The sequence below is a fragment of the Delphinapterus leucas genome, chromosome 11 (genome assembly GCF_059928025.1).
Source record: "Delphinapterus leucas isolate spDelLeu-1000000601 "Yukka" chromosome 11, BTC_Dleu_Yukka2, whole genome shotgun sequence".
Lineage (NCBI taxonomy): Eukaryota > Metazoa > Chordata > Mammalia > Artiodactyla > Monodontidae > Delphinapterus > Delphinapterus leucas.
This window is the reverse complement of record NC_143139.1, coordinates 94885906-94896058: the sequence shown is the minus strand read 5'-3', so window position 1 is coordinate 94896058 and position 10153 is coordinate 94885906. Positions and strand designations below refer to the sequence as shown.

The window sequence follows — 10153 nt, the reverse complement described above, 5'->3', positions numbered from 1 at the left end:
GAAACACATTCATCTGCTCCCCAGTAGAGAAACTCCCCAAATCCCACTGTGTTCAGCTCAAAGTCTATAACCTAAGTCTATAACTACCCACTGGGTCCAGATAGAGGTGCAACCTATAAGCTAAAAGACAAACTGTCTTTAGATATGTACTAGTGGAGTAGGAACAAGGTAACCACAATAAAAATGACTGTTCTGAAAATGAGAGAAATGTCCACTATCCCCCAAGGACACAGGAGAGGTTGGTGTAGGGGAGATGCCTGTTGGGGCCGCACAGTTTTCAGTGCCTGTTTCACTGCTGGTGCAGGTTTGTAGCCTGGGAATGGCTTCAGGGTTGAGTAGTCACAGATGTTTTCAGGCCAAACTGGTGGTTACTTGGGTAATACAGTAGCACCCCCTTATCCACGGTTTCAGTTTCACTTACACTTTCCCTGGTTTCTGTTAGCCAAGGTCAAATGCCACCCGAAAATATTAAATGGAAAATTCCAGAAACAAACAATTCATAAGTTTTAAATTGCACACCGTTCTGAGTAGTGTGATGAAACCCTGCCCAGTGTACCTTTGTCCCGCAGGGACATGAATCACCCGTTTGTCCAGTGCATCCGCACTGCATATACTTCCCGCCCCTTAGACATTCAGTAGCCTTCTCGGTGATCAGATCGACTACTGTGGCGTCACAGAGCTTGTGTTCAGGTAACTCTCATTTCACTTAATAATGGCCCCAAAGAGCAAGAGTAGTGATGCTGGAAAAAACAGTATGTATAGTGTTCAGTACTAGCCATGGTTTCAGGCATCCACTGTGGGTCTTGGAACTATCCCCCCACGGATAAGGGGGACACTTAGCAGCCTTCCAGACTATTTGCTTCATGTGCAAATGACCACAGTCAAAGACCTCACCTAGATAAAATTTTTAGGCCGGGAGACTTTGGTCTACAAATGAGCCTCTGTGCTGAGTTTAATGGCAGCCGCTTTCAATGCTTCTAAAACAGGGTGGAAGGCAAATTCCTTAATCCCATTTTTTGCCTTCAGGCTCCTGGCCTCTGGGGGAAAGTTAGCCTTATCTCTCACTACTGCTCCTAAGCCACTCCTCATAATTGCCTAGGTTTGAAATACCAAAGCAGAGGGCTTCTTTCAGCCCCGATTGTCTCCATGTTAGCGAACCCTTGGACAATTTGGATTGGGGGCTGCCAGCAGAGTACATTCTTTTCTATCTCTGCTGAAGACTGGAGTGCTTCTGTTTGTGTGTGCCCTGCTCTCTGAGGACTCTTGAAAGCAGAAAACAGCACCCAGTGCACACGATGACTGAATATTCCCTACCAGTTCTCCAGTATTTCTGCCCCATTTGGAACTTGCCTTTCAAGGGCGGCCGGCACTTGTGACCCATCAGTGTGTTGTGAAGTCAAGTGGGTCACAGCCAACTTTTTTTTAATGAGGTAGAATAGAATAGAAAACATCAGATGCCTGCAGCCCAGGGCAGGAATAGAAGCTGTACTCCACGAAATTCCCTGCTCAGCTGCTTCCAGCTCCCTGGGTCACCCTCCATTGCTGATGGGTGGCCTTCAGCTTCAGGCACCAAGTTAATATCTGCAGACCAGGCAGAAAGAAGTTTGTCAAAAGATGGAGAAGTAGGCAAAGGGTACGCCAACAGTCTTTCATTTTCTGTTCCTAGAAGCTGCCATGTAACACTTCTGCTTGTATCCCATCAGCAAGAGTTTAGACACATGGGCACATCTAGTGCAAGGAGGGTGAGAGATGTTATTCTCATTCTGGGTGACCGTGTGCCCACTTAGTGATATTCCAATAGGAAAAAAGGAGAGAGGATGTTTGCTATAAGGCAACTAATAGGATTCGTGTGTAGATTCAAGGCATCATGAGGGATAACCAATTCTTTCTTTATTTTTTAACCAGTGATTTCTTTCAAAACTCTCAAAGCTATTCTCACATGGCTAGAAGAAGACACCTTGTTCTCAGTCTGCATTTGACCCATTTTCACCTCTTTGACCACTGGATATAGTGCTTAAACTTAGAAATAGAGTCAAGATTGCTAGGTTCAAATCCAGGCTACCCCACTTATGAGCTGTGCGACTTTCGTTGGCAAGTTATTTTAACTTAGTCTTAGTTTCCTTGGCTGTAAAATGATGGATACCAATAGCATTATAGCAGAGTATTTTTACGAGGATGAAATATGAATTTGCATGTAAGGAAGCAGAGTGCCAGGCAGATGAGAAGCTCTTAATAAATGATAATTCTAATTTCTTTTTTTTGTGGCTGTTTTGGGTCTTCGTTGCTGCGCGCAGGTTTTCTCTAGTGCGGCCAGCAGAGACTACTCTTCGTTGTGGTGCGCGGGCTTCTCATTGCAGTGGCTTGTCTTGTTGCGGAGCTTGGGCTCTAGGCACGTGGGCTTCAGTAGTTGTGGCTCGCGGGCTCTAGAGTGCAGGCTCAGTAGTTGTGGCGCACGGGCTTAGTTGCTCCGCGGCATGGGGGATCTTCCCGGACCAGGGATCGAACCCGTGTCCCCCGCATTGGCAAGCAGATTCTTAACCACTGCTCCACCAGGGAAGTCCCAATAAATGATAATTCTAATTTATTATTCAATAGCTCCTTGCTGCCTGAAGGCTTAACTACTCAGCACATGAGAGTCTTCTAGAAAGTGTCTGCGGTGCCCCTAGTGGGTCCCATTCCTCATTGTATGGTCTCTCATTTATTTATCTTTTAATAACATTGTTTCCAATTAAAAAGTAATGCAACCCAACAACCTCACCTCTAGGAATCTATCTTAAAGAGAGACTCACATGACTGCACAGAGATGTACCTGATGTGCCACCATTGTTGTAATAGCAACAAACTGGGAAGCAACCTCCAATAAGAGAATATTTTAAAGTTATGGTTGCAGCAAACATGGATGGACCTAGAGACTATCATACTAAACAAAGTCAGAAAGAGAAAAACAAATACCATATGATATCACCTACATGTGGAATCTAAAATATGACACGAAGGAGCATATCTATGAAATGGAAACAGTCTTACAGACATAGAGAACAGACTTGCGGTTGCCAAGGAGGTGGGCAGAGTGAAGGACTGGGAGTTTGGGATTAGCAGATGCAAACTATTATATATAGGATGGACAAATATTTAGGTCCTACTGTATAGCACCAGGAACTATATTCAATATCCTGTGATAAACCATAATGGAAAAGAATATATATATGTATAACTGAGTCACTTTGCTGTACAGTAGAAATTAAACACAACATTGTAAATCAACTATACTTCAATAAAAATTTTTTAAAATTATGGAACAGCCAGAACTCTGGAATCCCATGAAGTCATTTAAAAGTCCTAGACTGGGGACTTCCCTGACGGTCCAGTGGTTAAGACTCCGCACTTCCACTGCGGGGGACAGGGGTTCAATCCCTGGTAGGGGAACTAAGATCCTGCAAGCCAAAAAAAAAAAAAAAAAGTCCCAGACTGACTTCCTCTGACACCACTCTTCCTCTATCCTGTCTCCAGCCTTCCTGAGGGGTTTAAAACATTCCAGCCTTCCTGAGGGGTCTCCAGCCTTCCTGAGGGGTCTCAAACTTTCCACTCTTGTTCTTATTGTAAGACTTCTATGTAAGCCTGTTCTTCAGCTTGTCAGGTTCTGTCCTTGAGAGATTTCATTTGGATATGGCTTTCCCTAAACCACCTCTTTCAATCTGAAGGAGTCCCTCAGCCTATCTCTAGCACATCACCCTGTTTTATTTCTCAATGTAGCACTTTCCCTTAATTAATTAATTTACTGTTTGCCTCTCCCAACTGGAACATATATGCCAGGAAAGTAGTGCCCTAGTCTCGTTTACTATTCCGACGAAAACTGAGCCTGCTGCATAGTGGGAATTCAATAAATATTTGTTGAATAAATAATATTATTTATTATTTTGAATAAATAAAAAGCACTTATTAAGTGCTTTCTATTTTCTGGGCATTGTCCTCCATCCCTTAAGTATATTAATATATATAGAATCCTTACAACAATTCTATGAGGTATTTACTATTATTATCATATCATTTTACAGATGAGGCATTTGCCTAAGGCCAAGCAGCTAATAAGTTGCAGAGCTGAATTTCAACCCAGGGAGTGGGTCCCGATCTTATGACCTTAACCCCTACACAGCATTGCCTCTTAAATGTCAAGAACCAAAATGTACATAATGTAGCTAAAGCAGGGCTCAGGGCAAAATTTATAACTGTAAATGCCTATATTTAAAAAGAGGAAAGATCTCAAATCAATTACTTAAACTTCTGCCTTAAGGAACTAGAAAAAAAAGAGCAAATAAAACTCAAAGCAAGGAGAAGGAAGGAAATAATAAAGGCTAGAGCAGAAACAAATGAACTAAAGAACAGAAAAACAATAGCAAACATCAACAGAACCCAAAGTTGGTTCCTTGAAAAGATCAACAAAAGTGATAAACTTTTAGTTAGACTGACCAAGAAAAAAGGAGAGAAGGTTAAAATGACTAAAATCAGAAATAAAAGAGAGGACATTAATACTAAACTTACAGAAATAGGAAAGATTATAAGAGGATACCATACGGGGAGCTGCTGATCAGAGGGTACAAGCCTTCAGTTATAAGATGAATAAGCCCTGGGGATCTAATGTACAGAATGGTAACTGCCTAATGATACTGTTCTGTGTACTTGAAGTTTGCTAAGAGAATAGATCTTAAGCACCCTCACCACACACACATAAAAAAAGGTAACTGAGGTAATGGATGTGTAAATTAACCTGATTGTGGTAATCATTTCACAAAGTATACATAGGTCAAATCATCATGTTGTATACTTTTTTTTTTTTTCCCATTTTTTTGCCACACCACAAGGCATGTGGGAGGTTAGTTCCCCAGCCAGGGATCGAACCCGTGCCCCCTGCATTGGAAAAACACGGAGTCTTAACCACTGGACCGCCAGCAAAGTCCCATGTTGTATATTTTTAATGTATACAATTTGATTTGTCAATTATGCCTCCACAAAGCCAAAGAAATAAGGAAAAAAAAAGAATACTATGAACAACTGTACTCCAACAAACTAGATAAATTAGATAAAATGGGCAAATTCTAGAAAAGCGCAAATATCAAAACTGACTCAAGAAGAAATTGAAAACAAGAATTACAAGACATCAAATTAATAATTAAAAACTTCCCACAAAAAAAGTCTGGTCCCAGATAGCTTCACTGGTGAATTCTATGAAACATTCAAAGAAGAATTAATACTAATTATGGTAGGTTGAATAATGTCTTCCCCAAAATACCCATGTCTGTCACAATTTGAAGAATCTATGAATGTTAATTTATATGACAAAGGGATTTTACACATGAGATTAAGTTAAGAATCTTGAGATGCGGAGATCATCCCGGATTATCTGAGTGGACCTGATGTAGTAACAAAGGTCCTAAGAGGGATGATGGAAAAGTCAGGGTTAGAATGCCATGTGAAGAAGGAAGCAGAGTCTAAACAAGAAGCTACTACCCAGCTGGCTGTGAGGATGGAGGAAATAGCCATGAGAAGCTTCTAGAAGCTGGAAGAGGCAAGGAGCAGATAGATTCTCTCCTGGAGCCTCCAGAAGGAACCAGTCCTGTTACATCTTGATTTCTCACTTTAGAGTCATTTCTGGATGTTGAATCTGCAGAACTGTAAGAGAATAAGTTTGTTATTTTAAGCCACTAAGTTTGTGGTAATTTGTTACAGCAGCAAAAGGAAACTAGTACACCAAAGAGGAGGGAAAACTTCCCAATCATTGCATGAGGCCAGTATTACTCTGATACCAAAACCAGACAAAGACATCACAAGGAAAGAAAACAACAGACCAACATCCCTTACAAATTTAGACACAAAAATCCTGAACAAAATACTAGCAAAATGAATCCAACAATATATAAAAAGGAAAAAATGAATATGTGTGTATCACTGAGTCACTCTGCTGTACAGCAGAAATTGGTACAACATTGTAAATCAACTATACTTCAATAAAAAAATAAAAATTAAAAACATATAAAAAGAATTATACCATGGTATATAATTATACCATTACATCATGAACAAGTGGGATTTATCCCAGGAATACAAGGTTGGTTTAATATCTTATGCAGAAAAAAATTAACATGTGGAGCTTGAGACTGCTATCCTTAGAAATGCCTGCTTGCAAGGTTGGCCCTTGGCTGGCATCTGGGAATGTGAATTTAAGGACTGGTAAGAGTAGCTCACTATGCCTACACTATTTATACAAATCATGTGGTTTTTGCTAAATACCTGCTTTCCTTCTGGGAGTCTGGAATTTTGATACATGCTAGACAAAGGATGCCTATATGACCAGCCTTTATTAAAAACACTGGACACTGAATTTCAAATGAGCTTCCGTGGTAGACAAGATTTCACATGTTGTCAGGACTTGTTGGAGGGATTAGGCGTGTCCTATGTTGACTCCGCTGGGAGAGCACTCTGGAAGCTTGTGTTCGTTTCCTCTGGACTTTGCCCCTTGTGCTGTTTCTCTTTGCTGATTTTGCTCTGTGTCCTTTCACTATATAATAAAACTTATCTGTGAGTATGACTACATACTGAATCCTATGAGTCCTTCTTATGAATCATTGATACTGAAGATGGTCTTGGGGGTTTGAAAATCAATTAACGTAATACATCACATCCACAGAATAAAGGACAAAGACCATCTGATCATCTCAAAAGATGCAGAAAAAAGCATCTGACAAAATCCAACACAGTTTCATAATAAAAATACTTAGCAAACTAAGAATAGAAGGGAGTTTCTGCAGCCTAATAAAGGGAATATGTGAAAAACCCATAATTAAAATCAAACTTAATGGTGAAAGACTGAATGACATCCCCCTAAGATCAAGAGCAAGACAAGGATGTCCACTGTCATCACTTCTATTAAACGTTGTTTTGGAGGTTCTAGCTAGGGTAATCAGACAAGAAAAAGAAAGAAAAGTCATCCAGGTACTCGCTTCAGCAGCACATATACTAAAATTGGAGCGATACAGAGAAGATTGGTATGACCCCTGCGCAAGGATGACACACAAATTCGTGAAACGTTCCATATATATATATTTTTTGGCCATGCCCTTGGCAGTGAAAGCGTGGAATCCTAACCACTGGATCGCCAGGGAATTCCCAAAGCATTCCATATTTTTAATTATTAGAGAAATGCAAATCAAAACTACAATGAGGTACCACCTCACACTGGTCAGAATGGCCATCATTAAAAAAATCTACAAATAACAAATGCTGGAGAGGGTGTGGAAAAAAGGGAACCCTCCTACATTGTTAGTGGGAACGTAAATTGATGCAGCCACTCTGGAAAACAGTATGGAGGTTCCTCAAAAAACTAAAAATAGAGTTGCCATATGATCCAGCAATCCCACTCCTGGGCATGTATCCGGAGAAAACTCTACTTCAAAAAGATACGTGCAGGGCTTCCCTGGTGGCGCAGTGGTTGAGAGTCCACCTGCCGATGCAAGGGACACGGGTTCATGCCCCGGTCTGGGAAGATCACACATGCCGCGGAGCGGCTGGGCCCGTGAACCATGGCCACTGAGCCTGCGCGTCCGGAGCCTGTGCTCTGCACCGGGAGAGGCCACAACAGTGAGAGGCCCGCGTACCGCAAAAAAAAAAAGAAAAAAAAGATACGTGCACCCCTATGTTCATAGCAGCACTATTCACAATAGCCAAGACATGGAAACAACCTAAATGTCCATTGACAGATGAATGGATAAAGAAAATATGGTACATATATACAATGGAATACTACTCAACCATAAAAAAATGAAATAATGCCATTTATAGCAACACAGATGGGCCTAGAGATTATGATATTAGGCAAAGTAAGTCAAAAAGAGAAAGACAAATACCATATAATATCATATACGTGGAATCTAAAATATGACACAAATGAACTTATCTACGTAACAGAAACAGATTCACAGACATTGAGAACAGACTTGTGGTTGCCAAAGTGGGGGGTGGGGGAGGGATAGACTGGGAATTTGGGATTAGCAGATGCAAACTATTATATATAGAATAGATAAACAACAAGGTACTACTGTATAGCACAGGGAACTATATTCAATATCTTGTGATAAACCATAATGGAAAAGAATATGAAAAAGAATATATATATGTATAACTGAATCACTTTGCTGTACAGCAGAAATTAACACATTGTAAATCAACTATAGGTCATAAAATAAATAAATAAAAAGTCATCCAGATTAGAATGGAATAAGTAAAACAATCTCTATTTAAAAATGACATGATCTTGTGTACAGAAAATTCTAAAGAACTCACTAAAAAACTATTAGAAGTAATAAATGAGTTCAACAAGGTTGCAAGATACAAGATGAATATATGAAAATCAATTGTATTTCTATACGCTAGCAATAAACATTCCAAAAATGAAATTAAGAAAACAATTCAAGTTAAAATAGCAACAAAAAGAATAAAATACTTAGCTGTAGCTTTAAAAAAAGATGTGTAAGACTTGTACAATGGAAATAGCAAAACATAGTTGAATGAATTAGATCAGATGTAAATAAATGTAAAGACATATTCACAGATCAGAAGACTTAACATTTTAAGATTGACTGATTAATTTGCAGATTCAATACAATCTCCACCAAGATCCCAGCTGGCTTTTTAAAGCGAAATTGGTAAGCTGATCTTAATATTTAAATGAAAATGCCAGGGACCCAGAACAGATAAAACAATATTGAAAAAGAAGAAAACAGTTAGAGGACTCAAACTTTCTGATTTTAAAACTTGAGAGGGTACTGGCATAAGCAAAGGCATATAGATCATTGGGCAAGAATTGACAGTTCAGAAATAAACTGTACATTTATGGTTAATTGATTTTCAACAAGGGTGTCAAGGCAATTCATGAGGGAAAGAATAATCTTTTTAAGAAATTCTGCTGCAATAACTGAAATGCACAAGCAAAATAATGAAGCTGGACCTCTACCTCACACCATACACAAAAATTAACTCAAAATGGATCATAAACCTAAATGTAAGAGCTAAAAACTATAAAATCCCTCAGAAGAAAACATAGGACTAAATCTCCATGACCTTGGGTTAGGAAACAATTTCTTAGGTATAACACGTAAAGCACAACACCCAAAAGAAAATAAATAAATTGGACCTCATCAAAAATTAAAAACCCTTGGGAGTTCCTTGGCGGTCCAGTGGTTAAGACTCTGCGCTTTCACTGCAGGGGGCACGGGTTTGATCCCTGGTTGGGGAACTAAGATCCTGCATGCTGCGTGGTGTGGCCAAAAATAAATAAATAAATTAATTAAATTAAATTAAAAGCCTTAAAATAACTATAAGTAGAGTATAACCTTTAAAATTTTGAATCACTATGTTTATATTTGAAACTTATACAATATTTTACATCAACTATACATCAAAAAAAAAGTAAAGAGGCTTCCCTGGTGGCGCAGTGGTTGAGAGTCCGCTTGCCGATGCAAGGGACACGGGTTCGTGCCCCGGTCCGGGAAGATCCCACATGCCGCGGAGCGACTGGGCCCGTGAGCCATGGCTGCTGAGCCTGCGCGTCCGGAGCCTGTGCTCCGCAATGGGGGAGGCCACAACAGTGAGAGGCCCGCGCATCGCAAAAAAAAAAAAAAAAAAAAAAAAAAATGTAAAAACTTTTGTGTCTCAAAGGACACTACAAAGAAAGTGAAAAGGTATTCCACAGAATGGAAGAAAATATTTGCAAATCATGTATCCAGAATATGTAAATAACATTTACAACCCAATAATAAATGAACAGATAACTCAACTTTAAAGTGAGCAAAGGATTTGGACAGATATTTGTTTAAAGAAGATGTACAAATCAACAATAAACACATGAAAACATTTTCAACATCATTAGTCATCAGGGAAATGCAAATCAAAACCACAATAAGATACTACTTCATGCCCACTAGGTTGGCTATAATCAAAGATAGACAATAACAAGTGTTGGTGAGGATGTGGAGAAGTTGGAATCCTCATACATTGACTGTAGGAGTCAAGTCAAAATAGTGCAGCTCTGTGGAAAACAGTTTAGCAGTTCCTCAAAAAGTTAAACATAGAGTTGCCATATGACCCAGCAATTCCACTCCTA

The 10153-nt window shown here is 39.6% G+C and overlaps 1 non-coding gene across 1 annotated transcript; it reads left to right on the top strand.

The window, feature by feature from the left end:
- Positions 1-6987: 6987 nt before the first annotated feature.
- Positions 6988-7094, top strand: LOC115802409 (U6 spliceosomal RNA). Its single transcript, XR_004022875.1, has one exon. It is a non-coding gene; the product is annotated as a U6 spliceosomal RNA (small nuclear RNA).
- The last annotated feature ends 3059 nt before the right edge of the window (positions 7095-10153 follow it).